Below are 24853 nucleotides of genomic sequence, written 5' to 3' on the forward strand. Positions count from 1 at the left end.
TACTGTCTGGCACTCCCCACTGAGATGAACCCGGTACCTCAGTTGGAAATGCAGAAATCACCTGTTTTCTGCGTTGCTCACGCTGGGAGCTGTAGACCGGAGCTGTTCCTATTCGACCATCTTAGCTCCTCTCCCAGTCCTCCTTTTCATTTCTTATTGTTTTTTATTTTTACTGTTTTGCTCAATTTACTTTGAGTTACAAAACAAACAAACAAACAAATAAATAAACCTTAATACCCTCTCCCTTCTCCTAACCCACTCCTTGGCCCTCTCTCCTCCAGATTCTGCATGGTCTTTACTTCCTCCAGGATGCTTTCTTTACCTGATACCTCAATTGTGGATTGGGTGCCCCAAGCATGTATTACTGTAACACCAGGGATGCTATTTACTTTCTTCAACTAACTTTCTGTTTTATCATTGTCTGCTTATATGATTCTATCCCCCACTAGACTCTAAGCTTTATAAGGGGATGACCTATGTTGTTTATTCACCAATGTATCTCTTCTATCTGGCACTCAGTGCCTGAACACACATTTGTTAAAGAAATGTAAAAATGAATGGGTGAAGAAAAGGAAGAGGAAGAAGGAAAAGCTAACAAAAAGGGAACAGGAAACAGATAAAGAAGAAGGAAGTACATTTGATTTCATGATGTCTACCTGTTTAAAACCTGTTTCTCTTTCTTTTTTTTCTTCCTTTTTTTTTTTTTTTTGAGATTGTTGTCACTCTGTTTCCCAGGCTAGAGTGCAGTGGCACAATCTCAGCTGACTGCAACCTTTGCCTCCCGGGTTCAAGTGATTCTCCTGCCTCAGCATACCGAATAGCTGGGATTACAGGCAACCACCACCACACCCAGCTGATTTTTGTATTTTTAGTAGAGATGGGATTTCACCATGTGGGCAGGCTGGTCTAGAACTCCTGAACTCAGGTGATTCACCCGCCTTGGACTCCCAAAGTGCTGGGATTACAGGCGTGAGCCACTGCACCCATCCAAAACCTGTTTCTGTCTGACCCACCCAACTGTCAGTTTTCTCACAGTGCAGTCAGAACAGTGGTCTAGAAGGCTTTTTCTCTCAGCTGCCATTTGTTTAGCATGGTAGTTATTCCTTTCTCTCTATTCAGGTCCCTTCTCTAAGCTCATAGTGGAAAGCAGAGGCAATTTAGGGTGTGGTGAAAGTGAGAGTGTTTCTGTGTTGGCTAAGTTGTCTGGCCAAGGTAACAGTTTCATTTCCTCCCCAAGGTATCTCATCAGTTCACTCCCAAAGAGCTCTAAGAGGCTTAAGGAGGGTTTCAGTTATGTGTTTCAACTATGTATTATATTCTACCAGTTCACAAAAATAAATTTCCTTTGCGTGTTGTCTGTATTACTAACTTAAAAGTCTATCCAGTGTTTTTAGACTTGGCAAAATATGTTTTACTTATACTTTAATTTGCAGACTTTTGAAAGAAGTTGTTTGTAGGTAGACTATAATGTATCTGGTTTGACTGTTATTTAATTGAAATCTAAGTATTCAATGACACATTTTTATCATGGTACATTCCATTATTATCTTCAACATTGAGAACACTTTCTCAATTGAATGAGACTGTTTTGTAAAATAAAGTAAAAAATATCATTTGAATAGATAGAAAATAATAGAAAATGGACAACTATGTGGCAAGTAGAAAGGTGTGAAGAATGGAATGGGAGAAGAACCATCTCAATGGTTATAAATTCACAGTCTTGGGTTTAGAGCCTTAATGAATAATTAAGGAAGTCAGGGACTAGGAAGATATAAAGATTCCTTATGTGTTATGGGATTGTAAAGCTAGAACCAGGGACCTTTGGAATCCTCTTGTTCAGTGTTCCAATTTTATAGATGAGGAGAGAGCCTAAGTGGTATATCCAGGGTCACTGAAAGTGGCAGTTGTCTTATCTGCTAGTGTGCTTTTCCATTTTTGAAAGTGTCATGGCTTATAGTCATGAGGTCCAATAAATTATTCATGGAGACAATTTTAAAGATGCCAAAGTGTCCTAAATTAGTCATTGATCTTTGGGCTTTAAATCTTTCCTGAGAAAAGATAAGGCATAAATAAACTAATAACAGATATAAATCTGATTCATGGTAATATTTCAATTAGGAGTTTCAATTTTCAATTAGGAACTAATTTCAGTCTATAATGAATGCTAAAGAAATGACAAAATTTCAGAAGTAGTTATATGAACTCATTGAATTACTTGCAGATTAAAATAATTTTTAGCCTCGTTCCATGTACAAATAAAATTTTAAATTTAGTAGGATTTTTTGTTATATTTTAATTATTTGGAAAACACTACAATTTGTCTCAAGTGAATTTGAACATCCAATTTCCTAGTCCCTGAAAACAGGAAATTCAAAAATTTAAACCAAGCTAAAAGATATTACATGGCTTTGTTTTAAGAAATAAAACTTATTTCTGTATTCATATTTGCTTTTTAATTAAGTAGAGAAGTTATTAACTCTAAAAGTGATTTGAAGTTTTTCTATTTGTTAGGGTACCTTATTAGTTCTGTATTTCAATTCAGACTCCTGTGGTATTCTATGGGGATTGTTAAAGTATGCAGCCATTGTTGGGGGAGAAAAATTTTGTCTGTAGTCAGCAGAATCTGAAACCCCAGAGTAAACTGAAATTAGAGCTGAGTAAGACTTTCTATAGTCAATATGGAGCTGTGGTCTGTCACAAACATGCAAAACAGTCATCTGTGCTGTACGGCATAGGCAGAACATTTATATGGATGACATAAATCGTTCTTCTAAACAAAAACATCCCATGCTAACTATACTGAATAAATGTCATTTCTTTTGACTGAAGACAAGGGGTGACGTGTGGGTATGAAGACTTACTGCTTCATATTAGCAGATGTTTCCCACTTTGTCGTGAATTTACTGTTGCACCTTCCCCCACTCCAGGACTCTAACAAATGAGGAAATAAGCCAATTTCAGATTTCATTAATGTAAGTCTCATTCCATTCTTCCCTGTGCCCAATTTAATCATTTTATTGAAGTGGTTGATTGATTAGACCAGCATTTTTGGAGCATTTTAAGGTGTACTTGGCACTATAATAGGAGCTAAATGCACAAAGATGACTAACATTTTGGGATATTATTTATTTTACTATTTTCAGCTTCTGTTGTTGCTACTGATACATCTGCAGCCACTTTAATGTCAGTTTCTTTGTATGTGATCCATTTTTCTTTGACTGCTTTTCAGATGTGTATGTATATATATTTTTTACAATTTCATTATAATGTTAATAATGTCTAATTCTGGATATCTTTACATTTTCCCTGCTTGGTATACATTGTATTCCCTGTGTCTGTGGTTTTATGTTTTTCTTCAGTTTTAGAAAATTCTCATATATTATTTCATTTAGTATTATGTCTCCTCTTCATTTTTTTAATTTAGCAACTCTAATTAAACATGTTTTAGACCTTCGCATTCAATATTATTTTCATATTTTTGTCTTTTATTTCTTTGCCATGGTTTTGTTGATATCTTCAGATTTATCCTCATTTTACTATTTTCCTGCTTAGTATTTGAAGTCAGTATTTGAGTTTTTAATTTCAAATATGTTTTTGACTTTTAAAAACTCTTCTTTTTTAAAAATATCAGGTAGTTTTTGATAATTCCTTATTCATACCTTAATTATTTTGCTTTCATCTTTTATTTCTTTAAACATTTTTTATATAACATATTCTTTAGTTGATAATTCTGCTATTGAAGACATTAAGATCTGAATCTGCTGTATGATGTGTGTATGTCTATATGGTATGAGCATGGGGAGTAAAAGTGTAGAGGTGTATGTGATCAAAGTTAAGCAGTTATCAGCTTGAAATAGCTTGTTATATTTTACATAAGCCTCATGGTAACCACAAAGCAAAAATGCATAAAAGAAGTACAAAACTGAAATAGAATTCAAAGCATACCACTAGAGGAAACTATAAACCACAAAGGAAGACAGGAACAGGAGAAGAAAGAAATAAAGTATCTAGAAAACAACCAGACAACAAATTATAAAGTGGCAGTATTAAGTCCTTACCTGTTAATAATTACTTTGAATGTAAATTGATTAGATTTTCCAATAAAAAGAAACAGGATAGTTGAATGGATTAAGAAACAAGACCCAACTATATGCTGCCTACAAGAGACTTACCTCACTTTTAAGGGCACACATAGACTGATAGTGAAGGGATGGAAAAAGATATTCCACACAAATGGAAATCAAAAAACAGCAGAGGTAGTTATACAAATGGTTCCTGACTTTTGATTGACTTACGATTTTTTGACTTTATCAGGGTGCAAAAGCAATGCATATTCAGTACACTTCTTGACTTACGATGGAGCACATCCTGATAAATCCATGGTAAGTTGAAAATATTTTAAGTCAAAAATGCACTTTTGATTTACATTGTTTATAATATTTTCAACTTATGATGGATTTATCAGGATATAATCCTATTACAAGTTAAGGGGCATCTGTACTTATATTAGACAAAATAGACTTTAAGTCAAAAACTGTAAAGAGACAAAGAAGTACATTATACAGTGATAAAAAGGTAGATTCAACAAGAGAATATAACTGTTATAAATATATTGTACCTAACATTGAAGCACCTAAATATAAAGTAAATATTAAATATTAAAGGATATGAAGGGAGAGATATAATAAATTGCAATTCAGTAATAGTGGGAGACCTCAGTACCTGACTTTCAACAAGGGACAGATTATCCAGAGAGGAAATTAATAAGGAAACATTGGTCCTGAACTACACTTTAGACCAAGTAGACCTAACAAACTTACATAGGACATTACCTGCAGCAGCAACAGAATGCACATTCTTTTCAACTGCACATGAAATATTCGTCAGGATAGATCATATATTGGGCCACAAAACAAGTCTGAATAAACTTAGGGGACTGAAATTATATCAAGTATCTTTCTGATTATGATGATATAAAACTAGAAATCAGTAACAGGAAAAATCTTGGGAAATTTACAAATATGTGGAAGTTAAACAACATGCTCCTGACCAACCAGTGGGTCAAAGAAGAAATCAAAACAAAAATGAAAAAATGTCCTGAGAAAAATGAAAGTGGACAAACAATATACCAAAACTTAATGGATACAGTAAAAGTAGCTCTAATAGGGAAGTTTATAGCAATAAACACCTATATCAAACAAAGAAGAAAGATCTGAAATAAACAACCTAATGTTTTATCTCAAGGAACTAGAAAAGAACAAACTAAGCCAAAAGTTAGCAGAAGAAAGGAATTAACAAAGATTACAGCATAAATAAATGGAATAGAGACTAATCAAGCAATAAAATCAATGACAGGACCAGGTGTGGTGGCTCATGCCTGTAATCCCAGCACTTTGGGAGGCTGAGACAGGCAGATCACAAGGTCAAGAGATTGAGACCATCCTGGCCAACAAGGTGAAAACCTGTCTACTAAAAATACAAAAATTAGCTGGGTGTGGTGGTGCGTGCCTGTAGTCCCAGCTACATGGGAGGCTGCAGCAGGAGAATCAGTTGAACCCAGGAGATGAAGGTTGCAGTGAGCCGAAGATCACACCACTGCACTCCAGCCTGGTGACAGAGTGAGACTCTGTCTCAATAAATAAATAATAAATAAATAAATAAAATAAATAAAAATAAAAATAAATAAATAAATAAATAATAAAATCAATGACATTAAGAGCAGATTTTTTGAAAAGATAGCTGAAATTGACAAACCCCTAGCTAGACTAAGAAAATGAGAGAGAAGATTAAAATAAAATCAGAAATGAACGAGAAGACATTGCAGGTGATACCACAGAAATACAAAGAATCATAAGAGATTACCATGAACAATTATACAGCAACAAATGGGATAACCTAGAAGAAACTGATACATTCCTAGACACATACAACCTACTATCATGAAGAAATAAAAAATCTGAACAGTTAATAACAAGTAAGAAAATTGAATCAATAATAAAATCTCTCCCATCAAAGAAAAGCCCAGGACCTGATGGCTTTATTGCTGAATTCTACCAAACATTTAAAAAAGAACTAACGCCAATCCTTCCCAAACTCTTTGAAAAAATTGTAGAGAAGGGAATACTTCCAAACTTGTATCTTGGTACCAAAGCCAGAGAAGGAAATTACCAGGAAAGAGAATAATAGGTTGATATCTCTGTTGAACACAGACACAATCATTCTTAACAAAATGCAGTAGTAGCAAACTGAATTCAACAACATACCAAAAGGATAATTCACAATGAACAAGTTGGATTTATCCCTGGGATGCAAGCATGGTTCAATATATGCAAATCGAAAAATGTGAAATAGCACATTAACAGAATGAAGGTTAAAAACCATATGATCATCTTATTAGATGCAGAAAAAACATTTGACAAAGCCAACATCCTTTTACAATAAGAACTCTCAACAAATTAGGTCTAGTAGAAGGGTACCTCAACACAAGAAAGGCAAGCTCACAGCTAACATTTTACTCAGTGGTGAAAAGTTGAAAGCTTCTCTTCTAAGGTCAGGAACAAGACAAGGATATACACAGTCACCACTTCTATTTAGCATAGTACTGGAAGTCCTTATCAGATCAATTAGAGAAGAGAAAGAAACAGAAGGCATCAAAATAGGAAATAAAGTGAAATTGTCACTGATTGTTGATGACATGATCTCATGTATAGAAAACCCTAAAGATTTCACTAAAAGCTGTTAGAACTAATACATGAATTCAGTAAAGTTGCAGGTTACAAAATCAACATAGAAAAATGAGTAGCATTTCTATACACCAAAAACTAACTATCAGAAAAGGAAATCAAGAAGACAATCCCATTTACAATAGCTATAAAAAAATACCTAGGAATAATTTTATCCAAGAATGTGAAAGATCTATTCACTGAAAAGAATAAAACATTGATGAAAATAATAGAAGAAGACTCAAATAAATGGAAAAATATTTCACGCTCATGTATTGGAAGAATTAATATTGTTAAAATGTTCATATGACCCAAGGCAATCTACAGATTCAGTACAATTTCTATCAAATTTCCAATGGCATTTTTCACAGAAATAGCAAAAACATTCTAAAATTGATATGAAACAACATAAAAACTCAAATAGCCAAGACAATCTTGAGTAAAAAAGAACAAAGCTGGAGGCGCTGCACTACTTGCTTTCAAACTATTTTACAAATCTACAGTAATTACAATAGCATGATACTGGCCTAAAAATAGATACATTGATGGTTGAAACGAAATAGAGAATCTAGAAATGAACCAATGCATTTTCAGAAAATTGATTTTTGCCAAAGATGCCCAATCCACACAGTGGGAAAAAGGATGGTGTCTTCAATTAAAGGTGTTGGGAAAACTGTGTATCTCATGCAAAAGAATGAAACTGAACAGTTTTGTATATCTCACACCATATACAAAAATCAACTGAAAATGAGTTAGACACTAAATGTTAGACCTGAAACCATAAAATGACTACAAGAAAACATGCAAGAAAAACCACACTACCTTTGTCTGGGCAATGAGTTTCTGTATTTGACCCCAAAAACTCCAGCAACAAAATAGATAAATAGGATTACATCAAATTAAAAAAGCTTCTACATAGTAAAGGAAACAATTAACAGAGTGAAGAAGCGACCTAGAGAGATTGGGAGAAAATATTTGCAAGCCATGCACTGGATAAATCTGTAATATCCAGAATATTTAAGGAACCGAAACATCTCAATGGTAAGAAACAATACAATTAACGAATGGGAATGGGACCTGAACAGATATTTCTCAAAAGAAGATATACAAATGACCAACAAAGAAAATGAAAAACATGCCCCAAATCACTAATCATTAGGAAAACAAGTTAAAACCACAATGAGATATGATTGTATTAGAATGGCTATTATTAAAACAACAAAAAAAGATGTGTGGGCGAGGATGTGGAGAAAAGGGAATCTGTACACACTGTTGATGGGAATGTAAATTCATACAGCCGTTATAGAAAACTATACAAAGGCTCCTTAAAATATTTTGAATTACCATATTATCCAGCAATACCACTTTGGGTATATATCCAAAGCAAACGAAATTGCCATGTTGAAGAGATATCTGCACTCTCATGTTCATTGCAGGGTTATTCACAGTAGCCAAGTTATGGAATCAGCCTGCATGTTCATCAATAGATGGACAGATAAAGAAAACATGGTATATATGTACACAATGAAATACTATTCATTCTTTTTTTATTTTTTATTTTTTTATTTTTTGAGTCAGAGTCTCGCTCTGTCACCCAGGCTGGAATAGAGTGGTGCCATCTCGGCTCACTGAAAACTCTGCCTCCCAGGTTCAAGAGATTCTCTTGCCTCGGCCTCCCGAGTAGCTGGGATTACAGGCGCCCGGCTAATTTTTGTATTTTTAGTAGAGATGGGGTTTCGCCATGTTGGCCAGGCTGGTCTTGAACCCCTGACCTCAGGTGATCTGCCCGCCTCAGCCTCCCAAAGTGCTGGGATTACAGGCGTGAGCCACCACGCCCGGCCTATGCATTCTTAAAAAAAGAAGGGAATCATTCATTTGCGACAACATGGATGAACCTGGTGTACATTATGTCAAGTGAAATAAGCCAAGCACAGAAACAAATACCACATCATCTCACTTATATGTGGAATCTAAAATAACTGAACTCATAAAAGCAGAGAGTAGAATGGTAGTTATCAGAGACTGAGGCATGGAGAGAATGAAGAGATATTGGTCAAAAGATACAAAGTTTCAGTTAGACAGGAAAAATATGTTTTTTGAGATCTGTTGCACAGTGTGGTGACTATAGTAATACTAACATACTATATATTTCAAAATTACTGAGAGTAAATTTCAAATGTTGTCACCACAAAAAAATTATTAGTATTTGAGATCATGAATATGTTAGCTAACTTGATTTAATAATTTCACATTCTATACATATATCATAACATCACTTTGTACCCAATAAATATGTACAACTATAATATATCAATCTATAATAAAAAATGTTCAGGTTACTTTTGATAGTGTCCTATTTCCGACTTAATTATTTTGCTTTCATCTTTTATTTTGTGGCATATTTTATATATAGTTTATATTCATTAATAATTCCACTATTGAAGTCAGTGGGATTTGAATCTGCTCTATGATATGTCTGTTGACTCATTCATGACTTGCTTTTTTGTGTTTCATGGGTTTGAGTTGTGAGCTCTTATCTGGAAGAATAATCTTTGGTACTTCTGCAGGCCTAAATCAGGGGTGGTTTCCTTCAAAGAGCATTTGGCTTGGCTTCTCCTTTGAAGCTAAGGGGTCACTAGGGACACTACCAATCTGCCACTGCTTTAGCTCACTTTGGGGTCCTGAATGAACAGATGAATTGCAGATTCAGTTCTCCCACCTGTAAGGCAACCCAAGTCCAAATTTCTGGATTCCTGCAAGGAAGCCAGTAGTTTCCCCAAGGCAATGCCAGCTTTTTGTTGGCTTGTTATCTAAAGTCTGATTTCAGCTCACCGGTTGGTTTTTGTTTTACTTATTTGGCCTATGCGGATTTTCCTTACAAGTCAGCAGTGAATTAAAAAGTACATTTACTGTCATTTATATATTATTGTATTGTGTGTGGTATATATATTATCGTAGCAAGAGGGTCCGTCATAATATCCAGCCTCATATTACTCCAAGACACTGAAGTCTACCTTTAATTATTCATTTTGCACATGGCTCCCTAATAATCTGTGTTTTTCAGAAAATAAAATATATAGCATAATTAACCTTGAAAATTTTGAATAATGAAGTGCTTTCATGGGCAGAAACATTGCAAGTACAGAGATTAGTCTTATATGAAGAAAGAACTGCTCCTCTTTCCTCTTGGTTTTGGTGGACAGTATAATTACTGCAAAGTTTAGCATTTGTCATTGTCTTTATCCTAGGTTCTCATGTATTTTTAGATCATTTTTAAACAAAATTAAAACCTAAATCAAGTGTTTTGATTCACTTGTTGGATTATATATATGGACTGTCTTATTAAGTAGCATCAGAAAAAGCCTAGGAGCTAGATATCTTAAAATGTAACTATGTTTTAGGGTTGGAATTTTGGATCCATTATTTGTACTTTGGTTATTATCAATGTTCCTGCTCAATATTCAGTATTCTCCGTAAGTTAGATTTGTCCCTTGCATCATTCTTCAAATTCTGTTGGGTCAGTTACCACAAGATTATAACCTTCAAATAAATGAGTCACGTGCTTTGGACACATTAGCCTAATGAGAAAATAAATGTCTGGAAATCATTGTAAGGTGGTAGGCTAAGTCCTAGAGTAGAAAAGGCTACAGAGTATTCTGGGTATACACAGGAGGGAGCATCTGTGTCTGTGATGCTGAGGATCTGACCAGTCTGGGAAGACTTCACAAAGAAAGGGACATATGAATTGGGTATTAAAGAGTAAGTAGGAATTGTCCGGTAAAGAAAGGGGGAGATGAGGAAGTCTAGGCAAAGGGGCTGTTGTTAGATGGAGCAGGTTAGAAAGGTTTATCTGAAGAAGAGATGATTAATGGTATCACATACTGATCTTCTCATAGGAGGTAAAGGCCCCTGACTTAGTTTAATGAAATCACAGTTCCTCTATCCCTCCTATTCACAGCCCTATCCTCTTATTCCCAAATGCTACCAAATGCTTTATCTTGTTATGTGGACCTAGATTACAAAGAATTCAGTATGTGGAGTCCTTTTTTTTTTTTTTGTGGGCATTTTTGATATTACACCATCTTTTGATCCTCAGAATGATCTCTGGTCCTTGTGTTATCTTTAATCCAAGTGTTGATTGCTTGATTGCTGGCTGCCTTGGTTGTGGATGGGTACCATTTTGCTTTCTGTGTTTGTATATTACCACTTGCAGCAGGAATAGGGAAAATACTTTATTTTACTTCAGGTTACCATAATCTTTCTTCCTCATTTTCACTAGCTTTACCATTTTTAATCTAGAGAATCGGTTTATGTTTGTCTCACTTTTTTTCTTGTAACTTCAAAATTTATCTCTTTTTTATGTCTTTGAGCCCTCCAATCTCTCTATGTACCTCCTTATAAGGCAGGTCCATTTCAAACAGATGAAGTGAAGGTATACCAGCCATTTCCAATGCAAAGTGAATGATTTCTACCTAGCAAGCAGCCTGTTTGTTTCACAGATTTTTTTTCCTTTTTGCCACAAAAGCAAAGAAAGATTGTATATTGACAAAGATTAAATGTCATGACCTCTGAGGTCGCCTCCTGTTTTTTTCTTTATATCAAAAAGATATACAGATACATCTCTACCTCTTTATAAAGATATCTGATACATCAATGTTTATAGCAGCATTATTCACAATATCTGAAAAGTAGAGACAATTTAAATATTCATTGACAAATGAATCAATAAACAATATGTAGTATATACATACAGTGGAATATTATTCAGCCTTAAACAGGAGTGAAACTCTGACACATGCTACAACATGGATGAATTTTTAAGACATGCTAAATAACATAGGCCAGACACTAAAGGATGAATATTGTATGTTACCACTTATATGTGGTACCTAGAATAGTCAAATTTATACAGACAGAAAGTACACTTAAAATAATAAAGATGGCAAATTCTATGTTATTTATATTTTACTGCAACAATTTAAAAAACTACATCTGAGAAGAGATGGAGAAAATCGTATCTTGTAGGGGTCAGTATTTAGAGACTTCATTTATTCAGTCATCCATTCATTCAATAAAGTTTGATTTCCTGCTATATATCAAGTATGTTTTAGACACTGGGGCTACAGCAGTGAGCAAAACACTCAAACATTCAACAATCCTGGTCTCCGTGAGTGTTTTAGTGAAATCAGACGGACAATAAACAAAGTAAATAAATAAAACCTATAGTAAGATGGATGGTGAAAAGGTCTATAGCGAAATATAAACCAGAGAAGGGTAATTGGGTGAATGGAGGCCAGTGTGGCTGGAGCAAACAAGGGAAGAGTCAGGGTGGGAGCAGGAGTGGTATTGGATAAAAGGAGAGGAAGGCAAAGCTGGTCATGTAGGGTCGTGCAAGTCAGTGCAAGGAGTGGAGATTCCATTGCATGCCATGGCTCTCTGAGATTACAGCTCCATGATCTATAAAACAATAAGGAGATTCTTTTTTAAAAAATCAGGCTGGTTAATGTTTGTTTTTCATTAATTATATAAAGATAGGCAAGGATTTTCTTTCCCTTTCTTCAAGGATTCTCTATTCCAAAATTTATGCAAGTATACAGTTGAAGAGACAGTGCATGCACACGTACACAAACCCACTCAAACTCAAACAGTTCAGTGGCATCAGGAAGCTTCTATTTGCCTAATTCACCTTTGTGCCATCCTCCAAGTATCTTCATCCCGTTTTCCTACGAAACAGAGTTGATGCAAAATTTTCATGGTAACGCTTAAAAGGAAAAGTAGGTGGAATCCAGGAGCAGCAAGAGTAAGGGAACAAGGAGAGTGAGTTAGGGATGGAAGAAAAGCGCATTCCAGGGGCTGCACTGCCAAGCCAGCCAGTGCTCCACAAAACACAACTTTTTCAGTCATGGGGTCAACTCTGAAAAGACTTGTTATAGCATTGTTGCTACTTAGAATCGTTTGTAAGGGAGAAGCTGGTGAGGAATTTATCTGTTAGTTCTTTCTAGTCTTCTTCTTTCTCATTGGTCTTAAAGTTTCTCCTAAGGAATGACTACACTGCCCTTCTTCTTCTTCTTCTTCTTTTTTTTTTTTTTTTTGAGACTCCAGAGTCTCGCTTTTTCGCCCAGGCTGCAATGGCGTGATCTCGGCTCACTGCAACCTCCACCTCCAGGTTCAAGTGATTCTCCTGCCTTAGCCTCCTGAGTGGCTGGAACTACAGGCACGCCACCACACCCGGCTAATTTTTGTATTTTTAGTGGAAACGGGGTTTTGCCATGTTGGCCAATCTGGTCTTGAACTCCTGATCTCCAGTTATCTGCCCGCCTTGGCCTCCCACAGTGCTGGGATTACAGGCATGAGTCACCACATTCTGCCAATACTGCCCTTACTTCTAGATGGTATTCTCTGGGTCTTCTAGGTGGCTACAATGGAAGCCAGAGCCTTTGTGGGACTAGCTGGCTGGACCTAGGCACGTAGAGCTACTGTGGCTCACATCATATGGGTGTGATGTAACCATGTCAAGGTTGTCCTGAGGGGAGTCTGAAGGAGTTGGCTATGTAGGGGTGAGGCAGTGCAGCAGTCGCTCAGGGGCTCCACGGAACAAGTGGCCAAGACTCAGCAGTTGGGGGCAGTGGGCAGGTGAATCTTTAGAGGAACATAAATATACCTCGCACGCCAGGCCTCTCTCTAAATAAATAGAAGCATCCTTTTGGGGAAGGTAATAAAATAGTAATAAATGTAGTAGTAAAACAAATATACAGTACCTTATAGAGTGTTCATCTCATTTCTCTTCCATGAAAGCCTGGTGAGGTGTGTGGTATTATCTTGCTTTTTACCAAGAACTTGAGACCTAGAGATGCTAAATGCCTTGCTATGGTTAAGAGGTACAGCAGTCTTCAGTTACAGCCTTTCATATTATTCCTTTAAGAAAATGAGATGTTCCTTCTGAATGTATACTAGTACATTTTTAAAAGAGGAGGAGAAGATGAAGTATCCTTCAGTTAATTTCTGTAAAACGTTATTTCAAGAGATCCAGAAAGGCTTCCAATGCCAAATTCTGCCAAACTACCATCAAGCCAGAAATTTAACCATTAAAGAGTCATCTCACTTCCTCTTTGGTTCTCTCTTCTCCTCTCCCCTCCCCTCTGACCCCTGCCAAGACAGAGTCTTTCACTGTTACCCAGGCTGGAGTGCAGTGGTGTGATCTTGACTCCCTACACCATCCACCTCCTGGATTCAAGCAATTCTCCTGCCTCATCCTGAGTAGCTGCGATTACAGGTGTCTGCCATCATGCCCAGCTAATTGTTTTATATTTTTACTATGGATGGGATGGGGTTTGCCATGTTGGCTCAATCACTGGTCTCAAACTCTTGACCTCAAGTGATCTGCCCACCTCGGCCTCCTTAAGTGCTGGGATTATAGGCGTGAGCCCCTGCGCCTGGCCTCTTCTCCTCTTTTTAAATGCAGCCATCCAGTCATTCATTTCTTAGAGGAGCGGTGGTTCATTTGCTGATAATCGGAAGAAGCCAGTGAGTTCTGGGTGGGGATGTGGGAGGACCAAAGTGAGAGAAAGGAAAATAGAAACCCCTAAAGGCAATTTGCTACCTTCCTGATTTTGACTTTGGGCCCTGATTCCAGCACTCAAGCCTTTTCTGGAGTTTGTCCAGACTTCTCCGTTGGAGCAGAGAACATTCCAGAATTGCTTTTAAATATGCTGGTCTAACCTGCAGAGCTTCTGGCTGGGATTCTTGTAGGAGAGGACTCCAGGGCCTTGTCCCGGCTCCACTGAGCCTGCAGGTTTCTGCAGGGAGGTCATGAATGTGAGGAATGGTGCTTTGTTACCCAATAGAATTTCTCTGTTGCTGGTCACTCTCATAAGGTAGCTGGAGGCCTCAGCCACTGAAATGCCCTTCTCCTTCCCAAACAAGTGATAGGAAATGGGTTGAAGTAGCACTTAAGATAACTGCCCTCCTTTCTACAGACAGCTTTTATTTTTATTTATTTATTTATTTTTAATTTAATTTAATTTTATTATTATTATACTTTAAGTTTTAGGGTACATGTGCACAATGTGCAGGTTAGTTACGTATGTATACATGTGCCATGCTGGTGTGCTGCACCCATTAACTCATCATTTAGCATTAGGTATATCTCCTAATGCTATCCCTCCCCCCTCCCCCCACCCCACAACAGTCCCCAGAGTGTGATGTTCCCCTTCCTGTGTCCACAATGAGATACCATCTCACACCAGTTAGAATGGCAATCATTAAAAAGTCAGGAAACAACAGGTGCTGGAGAGGATGTGGAGAAATAGGAACACTTTTACACTGTTGGTGGGACTGTAAACTAGTTCAACCATTGTGGAAGTCAGTGTGGCGATTCCTCAGGGATCTAGAACTAGAAATACCATCTGACCCAGCCATCCCATTACAGACAGCTTTTAAACTGGCCTTTTTTACTGGCCATTTTCTTCATCCTTAAACATTCAGTTTAGACTTTTGCTTTGTTCTGTGGATCCTGGAAGTCAGATTCTAGCACAGGCTTGGGAGTGCAGCAGTATCACATTCTCCATTCAGATAGCTAAAATTTAGATTCTCATCTTCTCATATATCTCCTAATTTGCCAAGATGTAGCTCCTTTGCTGAATACAGCAAAATGACATCATTTATGTTGCCTGATCAGAGTTGCAAAATTGTTGCTTAGCCAGACTAAAAAAAAAAGCAAGCAAGGGAAAAAGGAAAAATAAGCAGGTTTTTAGATAATGTGTACATTCTGTGAAATATTTGTAATTTGTAATTAGGGGCAGAATTTACCAAGAGCTCAAGCAAAGAGTGGACATGTTGAGTTGGCACTGGTTGAAGAAGTATGCATATTTTTATAAAGCCTTTGGAAAGCCCAGTATTGACCTGTTTTTATTATTTTTATTGGCTCCCTTGATGATAGACAAACAGGCCTAACCTGGGGCCAACAGAATCAGCAGGAAATTTAGGTCACGGATAGTTGCATTTTAAAAACCCTGGGTTTTTAGAGGCTGCTCAATCATTGTAATTGATTGATGATAATATGACAACAAGAGTTCTTAAATCATTAAACGTAGCCAGATAAAGACGAATGACTGGTGGTTTTGTTGGATGCATAGTTCTCAATTCCCTGTGGTGTTCTGTTCTGCTCTCTGAAGAAGTCACTTGTCCCTTGTTTCGTGCAACTTACGGCTCAACTGGCCTGTTTACAGAAAACAGCCTCTTAAACTTGGCAGTTCTGTTTGAAGCACAGCGTAACATCATTTCCCGAGAGATGGGAAAAAACGTTACAAAAAAGTTTATATCTCCCTTAAAACATATGCGTGTTTTAAACTGAGCATCCATTGAAAGTTGTTTTTTCCATCCTCTGAAATCAAGGCTTTTCCCTATCTTCCTAGCCAAAGGTACTTGTAGCTGAATTAGATTATTTGATGAATCCTGTAAGCTTCTTATGTTTTCCTGCTCTTACTTTGGATAAATGCTAATCTGTAATAAGAACTCTAAGTAGATAGCTCTGTTCTTCCCAGGACTCAGGAAATATGGCTGGTTTAATGTCATTTAAAAAACTTTTTATTGAAGTAAATATAATATAGAAAAGTACAGCTCAATGAATTTTCACTAACTGAAGACAGCTCTGTAATCATCACCCAGCTCAACCTGGAAGATTATCAACAACCCTGGAAGCCCCTCTTTTGCTCTCTCCCGGTTACTCCCTCCCTCTAAGGAGTAGGGACTTCTGAAAATCTAGATACATTTCCCTTGGCTTTTGTATTTTACATGGATATAGTTATATATTTTTTCTGGCTTCTTCCATTATACATTATGTGTGTGAGTTTCATCTGTATTATCATTTTATGAAATTACAGAGCATTCATTCTCATTGTTATGTAATATTCCATTGTGTGAATATACCACATTTTTTCCTCCAGTGGCATTTTTAATAGAAGAGAAAGTTTGTAGAATGTTTTCACTTCCTCGAGGACTTCACTATTTCTCACTATCAGAATTGTATGCTCCACAGACACAGAATGTCAACTAGTGCCCCTTATAGGAATACATTTTGGGAAGCACGTTGATACTTTGAGATTAACCTTTCTGTGTTTATTTTCATCTGCTTATCCTGTCTATTAAGTTTTCTTGGTGCATTCTTCTACCTTTCCTGCTTCTCACCCTTGCCATTATTTTGCTCCTCACTCCAGAATCCTTCAATTAATTCTATTCTCTTTTTTTGTCCTGGGCTTAGACATCCTACTTTCTGAAATATTTCTATCTGTCCCATTCTTACATTTTACACCAATTCTGTCCTCTGTGTTTTCTCCTTTGAAACACCCCCTCCTTTTCTGAACCTCCTCTAAAAATCTTGGAATAATTCTAGACTCTTTTGATTATACTCCGTATTCAGTCTAGCAACAAACCACTGCCTTTAACTTCAAAATCTCTGCAAATTCCACCAGTTCATATTACGTTCAATGCTCCTTCCTTGATCCAAGCCCCATTGTTTCTCACTTGGTTTATTGAAATTGCTTCCTGTCTCCCTGTCTATACCCTTGTCCCTCTAGTTTGTTCTCTTCACCATAGCCGAAATGAGAAAACCTTTAAAACAAGATCATACCAGTTCTGTGCTCAGAACCTCTGTGACTTCCATGTCAGAAGAAATGCAGAAGTTCTAACAATGGGCCGGCTACACCACCCTAAATGATCTGGCCCCTTCTCTGCCTTGTCTTACCACTCTTCTGTTTCCATTGCTAAAGGAACTAAATCTATCTTGACAATTTCTGTAACATTGATCTAGCACCCTCTCCCTTCTTTGCATCTGAAGCCCATGCCATAGTTCCAGTCTATCATCTTTAAATAAGCTGCTCATGGAGACCATTTCTACCCTGTTAGAGGACTTTGGAATCTGATTCTTTTTCGTGCATTTTTTTGTGCATATCTCTTAAGTTCATCCCATCCTTTTTCATATAGTGGTAGGTATACATACAAAATACTGCATTTGCACAGCATATACTGGGTTCACAGAAATGATGGTCACTGGCCCAGGGGCACTAGCTGTCGTAGGCCCCAGCCAGCTGTCACTAGGGCTTCTGAAGGGGTTGGTCATGGCATGGTGACATCCTGGATGGGAATATCTGCCTTAATATCTGTGGCACATAGTATTTATGTGCCAAGGGGGTGGGGGAAATCTGGTTTCCCTCTGCTGGAGGTTTTAACTTTGACTGAGACTTTGGGCTAGTCGTGTGCCTTACCAGAGAACTCTAAGGAGCCACAAGTCAGTAGATTACCTCTGATGTCTAAAGTTTCTCTGCTACTGCCTCTACTCTCATGTAATTTATCTATTGTCTTATAAGCTGGGTCCCTTAACTATTTGTCCTAGTCAGAATCCTTGTCATAATCATCCTTGTCCCAAGGACTTGGATTCCCCTTCCCTGCAAACTCTAGCTTTCTTCTGACTGGGAAGCACTGGAGACGAAAATGTGTAGTAGACTTGATGTATATTTTGAAGAAAGATGGCGTTGGGTTGGATTCCAGCTCAAACATTCACCAGCTGATATCTTCGACAAGTAATCTTTTTCAAACTCAGTTTCCTCCTCTGTAATAATTATACCCATATTACAGGGTAATTAGGAGGACTAAATGAGATAATCTACAATTATATCTTTATAAATGTTTATTTTTTTCTTTTTTTCTAATGTCAGCTATTTCATTGTAGAGACAAGTATGATTTCAATACCAACTGTATTCAAAGGGCGGAGCTAGGCCCTGGAGATGGGATTAGGAATAAAATGTGGTTCTTGCTATTGAGGATTTTTCAGTCTTAGAAGAAAGCTAGATATGAATAGATAATTAAATTTAGGGTGATAAGAGCCATGGCAGACAGACAGAGAGGCTTCTTTGGGATTGCAAAATAGGCACATTTAACCCATTTAGGGAAGGTCAAAGAAGATAATGCTTAGGTTGAATCCTGAGAGAAAGTGAAGGGGAAAAGAACAGTCTAGGCAGGGAGATTTGCATGCATAAAAGCACAGAGGCAAATACAAGTAGTTCAGTAAAGTTTAATTGTAATCTGTCAGAAAAGAAGTCGTGACTGTTGAGGCTAAGCAGTTAACTGGGGCCAAGAAGATAAATGGGATGCATATGTAATGTTAAGGGCTTTGTCTGGAGGATTTTATTTAACTTTAAATAATTTTAAGTGGATCAGTTTTTTGTTTTAGAGTGAGATATATTGTGGCTAGAGATTATGGTAATTACAACTTAAGTGGTAGGGGAAGGAATGGATAAGAAGGGATGGATATATGAAAATCATCAAGACTTGGCTGATTTGCTGTGGCAGGGGCAAGGGAGAATTCTGGTAGAGTCCAAGCTTCTGACTTGGTCAACTGGAAGAGTGATGGTACCACACAACAGTATAGGATGTAGAGGATGAAGAGCAAATTTGGGGGTACAAATAGTGATTTCAGCTTTAGACACATTGAATCAAATTTACAGGTGAGATATACAAGTGGAGAAGTCCAATAGGTAGTTTTGGCTGGCTTTGGAGCAAAGGAGAGAAATTTGGCTGGAGATATGTATTTACGTGTTATATTATTATGCAGATTAAAGTGCTATACCAAAAGAAGTGATATACGGACTCGAACAGGATAGCTTATTTCACTTTGACACTGCAGTCTAGAAATAGTTGGATGGTCCAGTCCACATGACATTCAAAATGTGGTCTACATTATTTGTGCTGGAACTGCATAATCCCTCCACTGGAGGTTTTAACCTGGGCTAAGGTTCTGAGGCCATTCATGTACCTTACCAGGGGACTCGAAGGAGCTACAAGATCAGAAGCATTGACATCAACCTGGAAGTTTTTTAGAAGTGCAGAATCTTTAGGCCCCGTCCCAGACCTAACAAATTTAACTGAGCGCAGATAATTTACATGAACATTAAGTTTTGAGAAGCTCTGATCCAGGGAGCTAATCTTCCTTCTATCTTGTTTCTCAGCCTTTCTCTCTAACAACGTAGATGAAGCTGGATTACAACCACTTTATCTGTATTTCAGCTGTGGAAAGAGGAAAAGAGAGTAGAAAATAATGAGCTTTCTTTTTAGGATTTGATATCCTTACATTGGTAACTATTGATATTTACTCTGTTAGAAATTAATACTGAGAAAATTGAAAAGTATTCTTAAAAAAAGTAAATCCATTGATTCATAGTATAAATAACATATTTTATGAAGAGTAACCATATTTCCAGAACAAAAAAAATGAGGATGACATTTGTTTATATTTTTGAAAATATTTTTAATGTTTTGCTGAATAGAAAACAGCTGGATTCTTATGTTTGCTTCCTCATTCAATAAGCTGCTATATATTGTTTTGGTTGAAAAATATGAAAAAAATCAAGCTTCATGCAGACATACAGTGGGAAAAGGGAGGAATATTGTGATGGCTTTTTTAGATGCTTGTGGATATCCTTGTTTGATGCTGTATCTAAACTCTACAAGTAGTGATTACTTGAAGGTAAGTTGTAATGTGGCATTGGAAACCCTATCAATGAGCTTTTTGTACCCTTTTACATTAAAATTCACTGGTCTACCTTGTATTTTGGATGGATCTTTAGCCTATGCCTGATTTTCTTACATCATGCATTGGTCATTTGGAAAGCATTTTGATTCACCAAATTATACAGATGTTCCAAATGTCAACACATTTTATTATGTAATTCAAAAAGTCACATTTAATGTCACCAATGATCTCATCAGAAAAGTTTTTAAGAATAGATCATCTGGCAGTGGCATATATAAGTTTTCCAGAATTCCAATTTTTGCCAGAATTTTGACATTGACAGTATATCGGTTGTTTTCCTTGAAGGAACAGGCTCACTTCGTTCATTTTGGAGAAAATATGTGCCAAATAGCCAAGTTTTAAAAATTGTAACTTCTATGTCATTCTTTCAAGTAACAATGCTATTGCATGAAAGAAGAGATTACTTCAGTACACAACTCAAAACAATTGCACAAGTGCTTTTTCTAGGGATAACCATTGTCGTTAGTATATAGCAGAAGTGCTTCATACATACTCCCATTTTGTCATGCACAATATTAAAGAGACATTTAGGATTGAAAGTCAATAAGATTAATAAGTTTGACCGCTTTGTCATGAGCTCTTTGTTTGTTTGTTTTGAGACGGAGTCTCACTCTGTCGCCCAAGCTGGAGTGCAGTGGCGCAATCTCGGCTCACAGCAAGCTCCGCCTCCTGGGTTCACGCCATTCTCCTGCCTCAGGCTCCCAAGTAGCTGGGACTACAGGTGCCTGCCACCACACCTGGCTAATTTTTTTGTATTTTTAGTAGAGACGGGGTTTCACCGTGTTAGTCAGGATGGCCTCGATCTCCTGACCTCATGATCTGCCCGCCTTGGCCTCCCAAAGTGCTGGGATTACAGGCCAGGAGCTCTTTTTTCTTTTCTTTTTCTTTTTTTTTTTGAGTTGAGTCTCACTCTGTCACCCAGGCTGGAGTGCAATGGCATGATCTTCAGCTCACTGCAACCTCTGCCTCCCGGGTTCAAGCAATTCTCCTGCCTCAGCCTCCTGAGTAGCTGGGATTACAGGTGCCTGCGACCATACCTGGCTAATTTTTGTATTTTTAGTAGGGACGGGGTTTCACCATATTGGCCAGGCTGCTCTCTTGGCCAGGCTGGTCTGGAACTTCTGACCTCATGATCCACCCACCTGGGCCTCCCAAAGTGCAGGGATTACAGGTGTGAGCCACTGTATCTGGCCATATCAAGAGCTCTTAAGTGAAACTGGCTTTTACAAAATTCAGCTGTGAGTATATATAGCTCACAAAATATAGCCTAGTGGTAAAGAATTCAGTGACTATTAGTTTGGAGCCGCTGCCTTTATCTGTGTTGTTACCTGCAAATTTACCCACCATACTTTTGCACTATTAGTGCAAATGTCAATACAGTGAAAAAGGTAAAGAATGTATTACTGTTATTACAAAAATAATTTTGACCTCATGGACCTCTTGACAGAATCTCTGGGATCTCAGGAGCCTGTGGACCAAACTTAGAAAACTGCTGTCCTCCTATATAATTATTCTGGATCTGATAAATATTGGCTTATGAGATTACATGATTTTGAACTGACTAGTTCTTGGTAAAATTATTAAGTAGCAAGCTTTAAATTCAGTGTGTCTCTGTGTCTTTCCTCTCTATCACATCCCTGAAGACATGCACTGGATCCCTAGTGGTACAGGTGGAATGGATACAGCTGAATTGCCTGTTCATGCATGTTATTGCTTCTTCATTTAATCATTCAGCAAGTACGTATTGAGCCCTATGTCTTAGTCTGTTTTGTGCTGCTACAACAATACCTGAGACTGGGTAATTTATAACAACTAGAAATTTATTGGCTTATGGTTCTGGAGGCTGGGAAGTCCAATATCAAGGTGCTGGCATTTGGTGAGGCCTTTTTGCTGCATTATCCCTTACAGAAAGGTGGAAAGGTTGAGAGAGCAAGAGAGGGCTGAATTTGCTGCTTTATAACTGCACCAGTCCCACCCATGAGGGTAGATCCCTTATGGCCTAATTATCTCTTAAATGTCCCACTTCTTAATACTGTTACAATAGCAATTAAATTTCAGCTTGAGTTTTGGAGGGGACAAACATTCAAACCACAGCATCCTACCCCTGTGTACCAGATTCTCTGCCTGAGTTGTGTGCCCTGATGCAGAACTTCTCAGGCCCTACCTCACATCAACCACTTGTATTAATTTTCTATTGCTGCTGTAGCAAATTACCACAAATTTAGTGGCTTAACACAACAACGGATTTGTTCTCTTACTGTTCGGAAGGTCTTACTGGATTAACATCAAGATGTCATCAGGGTTGTCTCTCTTTCTGGAGGCTCTAGGAGAGAATTTGTTTCCTTGCTCTTTCCAGCTTCCACGGGCCCTCTGCATTCCATGGCTCATGGCCTTCTTCTTCCATCTTCAAAGCCATAAATGTTGAATCTCTCTGATTCTTCATCATCACATCTGTCTCTCAGCACAGCCAGGAAAAGGCCTCTATTTTTAAGCACTCATATGATTAGATTGGCCCTACCCAGATAATGTAGGCAATCTTCCCATCTGAAGATCTACAACCTTCATCACATCTGCAAAGTCCCTTTTGCCAGATAGAGTATCACAGTCACAGATTCCAGGGACTAGGATGTGGGCTCCTTTGAGCACTCTGTCAGGCTCCCACTGGCAACATCCTATGTGCCTGCACACACCATGGCTTGGCTGAAGCTTGGAGGATGATATAGTTTGGATATTTGCCCCCTCCAAATCTCATGTTAAAATGTGATTCTCAGTGTTGGAGGTGGGGCCTGGTGGGAGACGTTTGGATCATGAGGGCAGATCCCTCTTGATTCCTAGGTGCCCTCCTCACAGTAGTGAGTGAGTTCTTGCTCAGAGTTTATGTGAGATCTGGTTGTTTAAAAGAGTATGCTACCTGCTCCCCCGACCTCCATTCTCTTTCACCATGTGATATGCCAGCTCACTCTTTGCCTTCTACCATGATTGTAAAGCTTCCTGAGACCTTACCAGAAGCTGAGCAGATGCTTGTGCCATGCTTGTACAGCCTGCAGAACTGTGAGAGAAATTAACCTCTTTTCTTTATAAATTACCCAGCCTCAGGTATTCCTTTATAGCAATGCAAACAAACACAAAAAATTGGTACGAGGAGTGGGGTATTGCTATAAAAATACTTGAGAATGTGGAAGCGGATTTGGAACTTGGGAATAGGCAGAGGCTGGAAGAGTTTAGAGAGCTCAGAAGAAAAAAGGAAGATGAGGGCAAGTTTGGAGCTTATTAGAGAGTGGTTCAATAGTTGTGACCAAAATGCTGATAGAAATATGGACAGTGATGGCCCAGGCTGATGAGGTCTCAGTTGGAAATGAGAAAGTTATTGAGAATTGGAGTGATGGTCACTCATGTTATGCAAGATGACTTAGAGTTTCTGGCAGAAGAAATTTCTAAGCAGCAAAACACTCAGGATGTGGTATGGTTGCTTCTAACAACCTATGACCAGATATAGGAGCCAAAAAATTACTTAAAGTTGGAATTGATATTTAAAAGGGAAGCAAAGCATAAAAATTTGGAAAAGTCACAATCTGGCCATGTAGTAGAGATGGAAAGAGCATTTTCAGGAGAGGAATACAAGCAGACTGTGGAGCAACAACTTACTAGAGAGATTTTACATGACTAAAAGGGATCCAAGTGCCTAATATCCAAAACAATGAGAAAATGGCCTTGAAAGCATCAGAAATCTCCTTTGCAGTCCCTCTTATTACAGGGCCAGAGGTGTAGGAGGAAAGAATAGTTTCAGGGGCCAGATCTGAGGCCCCACTGCCCTATGCAGCCTCAGGACACTGCTTCCAGGATCCTGGCCACTCCAGCTCCAGCTGTGGCTCAAAGGGCCCCAGATACTGCTTTAGTTGCTGCTCTGGAGGGCACAATCCATAAACCTTGGCAGGTTTCACATGGTTTTAAGACTGTAGGCACGCAGAGTGCATGAGTGAAGCAGGCTTGGCAGCTTCCCCCTAGATTTCAGAAGATGTATTAGAAAGCCTGGATGCCCAGGCAGAAATCTGTTGAAGAGGTGGAGCCCCTGCAGAGAGACTCTACTAAGGCAGTGTGGAGGGGAAATGTGAGGTTGATGCCCCCACACAGATTCCACACTGGGACACTCTCAAGATGAGCTTTGTGGGAAGGAGGGCACCATCCTCCAGACTGCAGAATGGTGGAGCCATTGGCAGCTTGCATCCGGAGCTTGGAAAAGCTGCAGACACTTACCTCTGACCCATGACAGCAACCTTCATGGTTGCACCCTTCAAAGCCACAGGGGCAGGGCTGTCAAAGGCCTTGGGAGCCTACTTCTCACACCAGTGTGCCCAGGATGTGAGACATAGAGTCAAAGATTTTTTTTTGGAGCATTAAGGTTTAATGTCTGCCCTGCTGGGTTTTAGACTTGTGTAGGGTCTGTTGCCCCATTCTTTTGGCTGATTCCTCCTTTTTGGAATGGGAACATCTACCCAATTTCTATACTACCATTGTATCTTGTAAGTAAATAGCTTTTTTTTGATT

The 24853-nt window shown here is 38.1% G+C and overlaps 1 protein-coding gene across 2 annotated transcripts in view; it reads left to right on the forward strand.

Annotated features, from left to right (window-relative positions):
- SCFD2 (sec1 family domain containing 2) overlaps positions 1-24853 on the forward strand; it is a 503171-nt gene that overhangs the window by 200396 nt on the left and 277922 nt on the right. The window lies entirely within an intron of this gene.

Source organism: Pan troglodytes, chromosome 3 (assembly GCF_028858775.2).
Source record: "Pan troglodytes isolate AG18354 chromosome 3, NHGRI_mPanTro3-v2.0_pri, whole genome shotgun sequence".
In the NCBI taxonomy this organism is placed as follows: Eukaryota; Metazoa; Chordata; class Mammalia; order Primates; family Hominidae; genus Pan; species Pan troglodytes.